Here is a 10,000-nt window from a genome sequence, read left to right as displayed (position 1 = left end):
AAAGTCATTAAAGTCTGGCCCCTAGCAACGGTACCAGCCAACCCCTACCACAACTATAAAGCAGTGTCTACAATGTCACTGTGGGAAAGGTCCCACAAGTATCAGCTCTATCAGCTTTTTGGGGTTTTACAATCCAGGCAGAGAAGGGTGTTCTTACATTCCCATTTATTTTATCACAAAGTATAAGAGTGGTGCTGTGAAGAACATATATCACTGGATTTTAATAATTCATCTGCTGAATAATGGAACATGTATAATATCTTAACAAAGGAGATATTCATGAGTTCTTTGGCCTGGGTGTGTTCTGCACAGTGCGACAATAAACCCGTGTTCCACTATCACAGGCCCCCCTCTGTAGATGTAGAAAAAAAAGAACTCAGGTTCTTAGCGTTTGATGATGGCTTCACACAAGCTCCGTTCCATTGTCCCGCCAACTAATAGAAAGACGCACACTGGAGCGAGACACACACACACACACACACACACACACACACACACACACACACACACACACACACACACACACACACACACACACACACACACACACACACACACACACACACACACACACGCAATGCATATAATCAATGTTTTTTTTCTTCTTCTATGAACCTGGTTTGACAACTGAGATCTCATCCCCTGATATGCAGATGTGCTCCACTCTGGGACCTTTGACGTGACTGTGAGAGGTTATTGAATTATTTCATCGTCGCCGCCACCGCCGCCGCGGTTCACTGAACGTGTAAACACTGTCAACTCCCCTGAAGTTAAATGGTGTTTGAGGGGCGCACGTGGCAGGAGGAGGATAATAATGAGGATGATGGGGATGATGATGATGATGATGATGATGAGGACGATGGGTCAGGCAGGAGGAAGAGAGGGTAAGTGGCGGGTAAAAGTACAAAAGGTGCAGCGCTGTCATCTTAGAATTCAACTCGGAAAACCATTCACATGCTATTAGTCGTTTAAAAAAAGGAAATATAAAATAGCAGGTGTCAACCCCTGCCCACGGTTATATGGATATGAATAAAGTGTATTTGTATTTGATTTCAATTGTAATCGTAAAAGAGCTATGAATGATTTAGTTTACTATGGCCCTTTTGAAATGAGAGACAAATCTAGGTTCTACAAACGATTTAAAATTTAGAATTTATATATTAAACGACTTGTAGGTTGACACAAAACAATCCACTCACAACCGGCTCAGCATGTTTAAACGTAGTTGGGAGTTTCTGTGCGCACACACACACAGGTTTCCGATTTGTAACACATCCACGGTTGGACGGATACATAACGACCACGGTGTTCCAGTTTACACTGCTTTGTGTAATGCTGCGAATCATGTTGAATAAAAGAAATGCAAGGTCTAGGACCCCTAGAATCATAACAATGGTATTTCTCATCAAATCTAGATTGCATGTAGCGTGTACTAATACAACTTTCCACTTACCTCTTTTACATGTATGCATCAGAACAAAGCTACAGGCTTGTGTTTTATGTTTCATTTTATTGTGTGAAGATAAAAAGCCCAGATGGGGACGTGTTCTAGTTGCAGAATGACAATATATTCCTCCAGAGTTTGTGCTTCCGAGTCGAACCTGCCAAGGCCAAACTACCAAGTACAGAAGTCCAAACATAGTGTACTTGGTATTGAGAAGGGCCCACGGTGTCTTATATATTCTTTTTTTCGTCGTTGCCTAAATAACAAATATATTCCTGTGTGGCTAAATTCCAAATCGATAATTGTCATCTTTAATGTGCCACTATATATGTTAAAGAAAAGACGGTTTTCTGATCCCATGCTTGTTTCAGCCTAGCCAAATTGTTCAAAAGTGTTAAGACAGCGTTTCATTTATGGGTAGCTTACTTTGAAATGGTAGAATAATGTAAAAGCATACTAGACTGTTGTCTAGTATGCCATAGTCATAGTCTTGGTCAATAATTGCGATAGTTCTTCATAAATTAAACTATTCATGGTTCTCCATTCCTTATACATATGCAGTATGCCATGAACATTGCCCTCAATAACGGTCTATGCACAATGTAGCTACCTGTTAAGTTTGAAACCAATTAATTTGACAGTTGAATGAGATCAGAATTCATGAGACAGCCAAGACATGGGTTAAAGAATGGCAGAACGCCATTTCTTTATTCCACTCAAGTACATCTTATTGCAAATGCAGATATAATTTTCACATAAAAAGCTACACTTAAGTCTCAACACACATGAGGGGTAATTTTCTTGACGGCTCTCAAGGAGGCACTGTTTCGTACATGCAGCCTTTAGCGGCAATTACACTCAAAATGATGTAACATTCTTGGATGGCGTCATGCATGAACGGGAAACATAACATATTCTAGGAAATCTAAAAATAAAACAAGGCTTTTCATCAAGAATCTCAGAGATCTCCAGTTCCAGAACCAAAAAAACCACTAAGGGCGACGTAGGCAGGGCCTTTTAGGAGGTCGGCGATGTAGGAGTCATTCAGGAGGCATAGGCGGAACCGTTTAGGAGGCTGCATCTCTGGGCGGCTGCGTCTGTAAAGGGAGTCGGGAGCCATGATCAACAGGCCTTCCTCTTGAGACGACATGTTTCCCCCTGAAAATGGCCAGGCGAGTCCCTGCAAAAGGAGTCTGCTGGACATCAGGGTCCAATAGATGTAGAGAATGTACAGAATAAGGATCGGCAGGTAATGGTAAAGGCTGGAGGCTAGCATGCTTGGAGTTAGCATGCTCAAAGCTAGCTTTCTTGGGGCTAACATTCTGGGGGCTAGCAGGCCGGGAATCTGACTGAGCAACAGGGTTGTTGAGGAAATCCTTTGCCCGGCCAGGTAACATATTCCTCAGGCTAGGCTTAGCAGACACTTCCTTGTGTGCTATTCTCATCGCAGCCTCCTTGCACTCACGAGTATGGGCCTTCCTCCAAACACCCTGGATGCACAGGAGAGTATATGATAAATCATAGAGTTCATCATCCATCAATGTGCCTGCTGGATCCATGGCTGTGGTCAGTTCATTCTGTCGGAACGAAAAATGGAGAACCAAAAGGGGACATGACAAATACAAGAAACCAACAAGTGAACAAAGGAAATGAGCTCTTATGGGGAGATATTGATCAGGGAATGAGGTGGATGATTGACAAGGACGCTCAGGTGAGGGGAATGAAGTGATTGCCGGCAGGATATGTGAAGAGAGGGGAAAAGTCTAAGGACATCTTGTGGAAAGGTGGAGAACTAAAATGGAAAAAAATAAATACAGAGTCAGACTATGGGCCCTATCTTGCATCCAGCGCAATTGACTTTCTACACCGGCACATGTGTCGTTGCTAGTTTGCAACTGGCGCAAAGCGTCCTTTGCCCACCACAGGCACACGTCGCTAAATTAGGGGATGATCTTGCAACCCAAGGGGCGGTTCAGCGAAAGGAGGAGGCGTGTTCTGGCACAAACGTTCCCTGTTGCAATTTTGCAATTCCGCCACAAACCAGGAAATACCTGGTTTAAAGTCAGAGGCGCATTGTTCAGATCCTATTTTAAGGGCGCATGCATAATGTTACTTGTGCACCTTGCACATACATTTTGCTGAAGTTATGGAAGAAAACGCTTTTCCATGTGTGAATTAGGCCAATTTGGCCATACACTGAGCCATTTGAAGTTTAAAATTCATGTTTTCATGCATCTGTCTCATCGGAGTCTGCAAACGCGGACTCATTAAAATGCGCTCATGGCTCTTAAAGGGGATGGGAGATGGCACTCCCATTGGTTTATTGCACGTTACGCCCAAACCACACCTACAGGTTATTAGGTTACTTCAGGGCAACCCTTTTTAGATTTGCGTCGGGTGCAAGAGTCATTTATCCTCCGGTATAATAGCAACATCGCCATAGAACCGCCCACAAAGTATACTTGCGTTTGACGCTTCTCACTTGCATTTCAGACTGTTAAAATAGGGCCCTATGACATATTAGTCTAAGACTCCTATCATTTTACTATGGTATTCTATGTATACCTCTTGTTTTCTTTCTTTTGAATGCTTTCTTTTCTTTCTTCTTTTCCATTATATTGTCCTTTTATTTTATATTGTTCATTAATGTCGTGTATTATTATGTTTTGTGTGACCCATAAAGAGGAGCTGTTTATTTTGTAGCAGCTACTGGATCCTAATTAGGATGATTTGAATCTTAAAATCAAATCTTGTATATTGTATTTAATAATATAATAATTCAAGATTCAATTTGAGTTGGCTTAGACGTTATTGTAGTTCTCAACATCTGGGACAGTGTGACACAGCGTGTACCTCTCGCCCATATTTGTTAAGGTATATTGCACATACATATTGGGCGTTATGGGCAGTACAGTATATCTTTAGGTGCTCAGGTATAATGTCCCAAACCTGTGTAGCATAAGTGATCCCAAAGGGACCCAAGGACAGGGCGAGTGTGTTGCTTTTACTTATAAAGAACCAGTGCTGGCTATTATGGTGCAGAAGAGTGGACCAGCAACACACTCAACAAGGTAGCCTTTGGGAGCTGCAGTCTCCCTGATGGATGGCCTACCCAGAGTACAATATGCACTCCTACGTTATACCACCAAGCCAGCTGCTTCTTTTCTCTATTTTCACTGTCCTCTTTTTTGGCATGAAGTGCAGTTTTCAACCTCGAAACCCAGAGATGATGGCAAAGTCCAGTTTGGAACAGAGATGCTATTTTTGTTGTGGAAGAGGGAAGAGGTGATAAAGTTGCAGTCGGGTGGGGAGATATGCTTTACCCCTGAGTGTAACACTAAACTTTTCCTGGGGAGTGAAAGGAGACCACAAGGAGAACATTTATCTTTTTATGGTGTACTGTGGATTGATTATAACTGAGTGAACTGGTGCCTCATCAGTTATGCTACAGTTATAGTGGATGTGAGCCCATTTTGCTTGTACTCTACAAAGTCTGTAAAGTTGTGTAACGCAAGATATTTAAGGCAAATTGTATTGCTCTGTGTGTGTGTATGTGCCTGTTGAAGGTATGTCTGTGAAATATGTGAGTGTGGGTATCGGTTACATGTGGTGGGAAAACAATCTAGTGGTTAGCAGCAAACAGTAAATCTGTTTAAATCTAGTCATGTCTTTGCATTTCTTCAGAAATAATTATACTCATTCATACAAATGATCACCAAAGGAAAACAAAGCCTTGACTCCTTTCTTATACCATTTTGCTGCAGCCTTCATCTGTGGCTTAACAAACAAAAGACACCTCAAGAAAACCAAACAAAGAGTTAGGGCATTCTACAAGAGTACAAAGTAAAGGGACACATATGGCTCATAAACAAAGGGTATTTTGAACGGCACTGCAGTATTGAAGAGTATGTCTGTGTATGTCTGTGCATTTTGTCTGTGCAGGTGTGTGTGCCTGCATGTGGGTGTATTCAGGAATGCTCTCGCTGAACAGGGATTTGTGCAATCATTCACCAACGCTTTCTGTCAATTCTAAAGTTGTAAATAGCGTGCAACTTGCAAACGCTCTGCCTGGGTCTGTGTCATATCCTCCCAAAACCAAAAACTATGTATCCCTAACAAAGAAGATACTAAATGTTTAAAATTAAAAACGATTACTGAACTGAAAACCCATTGTTGCTATGCTTGCTGAATAATTATAATAGCCTGACATGGTCAGAGCAAAGTTAATGCTATTATGCCTCAAAAAACCACACAAATAAACCTTTTCAAATTCACCCAAAGGGATCTTTGAACTAATTTACAATACAAAATGTACAGACTGCACGTTCCATTTTTGATAAAAGCGCCTTCCGTTCTTTTTAATACTGGCCTGCCTAATGCAGTGCACAACGTCATTACAACAAGTTCATGTTTTCGCTTTATTTACCACACTTGATCTACAACGTTACCTCAATTGAGAATAAAAAAAAAACTGAATGCAATCAACCCTTGAATGTTTCGGGAGAATAATTGCATGCATTATTCAAATCAATGGACTATTATTTATTATGATGACTTTGAACAAAAGGTGTTCCCTGATGAGCAGCCTGGTTTCGGGATTAGAACGCATCGATAGAGACCTGCCGCTCTCAATGGTAGTATGCAAATGCTGTCTCGTCTGAGAGGTATCTATTAGGTAAGATCACGAATGAGGACTGCAATCTTTCAATCATCTGCTTTCTGTATTCAGAACGCAAAGTGCTCTTAATCCTATTGAACTATTTTGATTTTGTACATCACTTGACTTTCAAGGTGACAGTGATTACTGTTCAGATCTGGTGTGGCGGATAAGGCAGAGGAATGCAAGAGTAAAGGCATTGTTAATAATAATAAAAAGGTGTGTTGCAGAATGACAGGGACATTTTTGCTAAATGCTTGAGTCAAATAGTTTCACATTTACTCGAACACTGGAACGGTTCTGCAAGGGAAGGCTAATGCATTTTTTCTTAGTCTCTTTCTTTCTTCTTTGCACTGACACTGTCCAAAGAATGATGGATTGCGATAATAGAACATGCAAATTCACAAGCGTTCCTGATGTAGATTAGACAGAAGGATAACCTGGATGTTCTTATTTGAGATGGGCATCTGACTGAGTCTGTGTTGACATAATGAGATTGCACTGTGTGTGCGTCTGTCCATAGAAATTGAAGCAAAGATAGCTTGTGTCAAACTGAGGAATGAACAAAATGTCTGCCCCTGGCCTACACAGCATGCTACATTTCTAACAAATTTCCAATCCCAATGATCTTGCCACTTCAATAGATCTGTAAAAGTTTCATAATGACTCCTCCCAATCTTTTCTTCTCTGTATATTCCTCTCGGAGGTTGAGGTTATTATCTGGCATCTGGATCTGTGAGTTCCAAACAGTCCTCAGGGAGCCCCAACAGGTTCATCTAAGGTCTGGCCATAGACGTCAGCCTGCAGCTACTTCCAGCATATGCTTTTCTAAATGAAAGGTTCTGGCACAGCGGAAGTAGATTTCTCAAAATGTAAATCTACTAAGTGCTTTGGACTTGCATATCCACTTACTACCCTTCCGAGAAAATGATATATATGTTCTCTTATATAAATTCTTTAAAATAAAAACAAATTCCTTGACATGTTTTTATTTTCTTCATGTTAATCTGGACAGTAGTCCATGATTGATTATAATGTAAAAAGTGATTCATCTGCATCTTATTGCTTTATTTTTGAGTATTTTCTCACACAATTTTTGTATTAAACATATTTGATCCGCAAACTGCATACCCCCATCCATTCAAACTTTGTTAAAGACAGTGGGGGCGGACTTCCAGTGAGCACAGAGGTCTAAATGACTCTGGCAGGATCCTTAGAAATCTAATCAGAATGACAATATAGCGAGAGAACCAAGACGCAAGGCCAATACAAAAAAAACTCCAATCTAATCCATTAGAACTGCTCACCCAATTAGAATGAACCAGAAGCCCAGAGTACCAAAGTATGCATGGACCTGTCAAATATTAGCTCATATTATAAGCTGCAGAGGAGACTACATAAGCAGACCCAGTGGAATGCCAAGGAAGTTCAGAAAAGCGTAATAATTGTATTGGTTTAGACATCAGAGTGTTCAAATCAGGCCTTAAAAGCCTACCGTCCTTACCAGGATAGGAGATCCAACTGCCCAGCCACAATGGATTCATGACAACGTGACTATACAGACACAATGGATTCATGACAACGTGACCATACAGACACATACAGGAATCATGTAAATGTCTGCTATAAAGCCATGATGAGTAGAAAGAGAGGATCAAGTGAACCGACTGATAAGTTCATTGTGAGCACTAAGAGGTAATCAACACCTGCATATGAAGAGGTTTATGTATGTGAAAGTGAGGGGAAATACCAGTATATTTGCGTCTTACGAAAGTATGACTTTGGCATAATTGAACTTTAAAAAATGGCATAAGACGTGAAGACATGAAGTGCATTAATCTTGATCTGAGCCAAAATCTGAACTAAAAATAATCGCATGATTCATCGTTTGATGTTCGCAAGGATGAAACAATTCACATCTTTAGGTATTGAACCAGAGCAATTATTTATTTTTTTAATAAAAGAAAAAACATCACTTGCCTCCCACCTCCGACTGAGAAGCAGCCCTCCATTACTTTGATGGAATATGATAAGAGGGGGGGGCAGGGGGGTTAATTGATGACCTTGGCGTGTCTGTCTCTCGTTGCCGCTGACTGATCAGCGTAATCGGCAAGATCATTATCCGTGGTATCAGTGGCCGCTCCACCCCTATTCCACGCTATTCATCACGTCGTGGCTTAATTGGATTGCTAATTGATGTGTAAAAACCCATGTAATTGCACTAAAAAGCACTTTGTGGAGAGCACTGCGCGGGGGTTTCCGGGGCGAGGGAGGGCGGGCGGCGCTCAAGCTGTCGGCCCCCCCCTATTCCGCGGTTGCGCCCTCACGTGTGCACCACATCAACGGATACCGATTGGGCCTGCTGCTCTTGGACAGGCGTCATTGGACAGGAGTGGGCCCTGTCACCGCCTGCCCTCCAACAGGAAAAAACACTTACTCAACAGAATACTGGGAAACTGATTTTCTTCTTTTTCCAGGGAGGAAAATTCTGATTGTGTTAATATTCAGATGCATGTTCTGTTTCCTTAGTAATTGCATCATGTCCTGACACACACACACACACACACACACACACACACACACACACACACACACACACACACACACACACACACACACACACACACACACACACACACACACACACACACACACACACACACACACACATGCACACAGATTCACACTCAAACTCACAAAACATAAACATGTAGACTACATGCCCAGATACATATACGTATAATAATAATAATAATACATTTAATTTAGAGGCGCCTTTCAAGACACCCAAGGTCACCTTACAGAGCATATAGTCATCATTCAAAACTATGTAAAACAGACTAGGAATAAAAGGAAAACAGAGGTTAAACATGAAGAATAATAATAATTAATAACACTCAAAGACGCCTAAAGTGAAGGGGGGGACCTCACTAACCACCACCAATATGTAGCACCCACTTGGGTGATGCACGGCAGCCAATCGGTGCCAGAACGCTCACTACACACCAGCTTGAGGTGGAGAGTTAGGGATGAGGTGGAGAGTGAGTGAAAAGAACATATTTAAACACTATCGACCATATTTAAACACTGTCGATCACATTTAAACAATATCGACCACATGTAAACACTATCGACCACATTTAAACACTATCGACCATATTTAAACACTATGGACCACATGTAAACCCTATCGACCACATGTAAACACTATCGCCCACATTTAAACACTATCACCCACATTTAAACACTATGGACCACACGTAAACCCTATCGACCACATTTAAACACTATCGCCCACATTTAAACACTATCGCCCACATTTAAACACTATGGACCACATTTAAACACTATGGACCACATGTAAACCCTATCGACCACATGTAAACCCTATCGACCATATATAAACACTATCGACCACATTTAAACATGTAAACCCTATCGACCACAATTAAACACTATCGACCACAATTAAACACTATCGACCACATTTAAACATGTAAACCCTATCGACCACATTTAAACACTATCGACCACATCCAAACACCATCGACCACATTTAAACACTCTCGCCCACACCTACACACTATCGACCACATTTAAACACTATCGACCACATGTAAACACTAGCGACCACACTCAAACACTATCGACCACATTTAAACATGTAAACCCCATCAACCACATTTAAACATATATATATATATATATGTAACGTATATATATATACACATGGAGACACACACACGCACGCATGCACACACAAACAGCCATTGTTCAATACACTCACTCGATCCCGCTACCCAAATAAAACAGATTTATTTAGTCCTCCGCGCACTTTCTAATACGAGGGAGCCCGGGCCTGTGGTCTGTGAGAATTACAGCGGCTAACCGATAGGCAC

The sequence above is a fragment of the Gadus macrocephalus genome, chromosome 13, assembly GCF_031168955.1.
Source record: "Gadus macrocephalus chromosome 13, ASM3116895v1".
Lineage (NCBI taxonomy): Eukaryota > Metazoa > Chordata > Actinopteri > Gadiformes > Gadidae > Gadus > Gadus macrocephalus.
Note: the sequence above shows the minus strand (reverse complement) of the source record.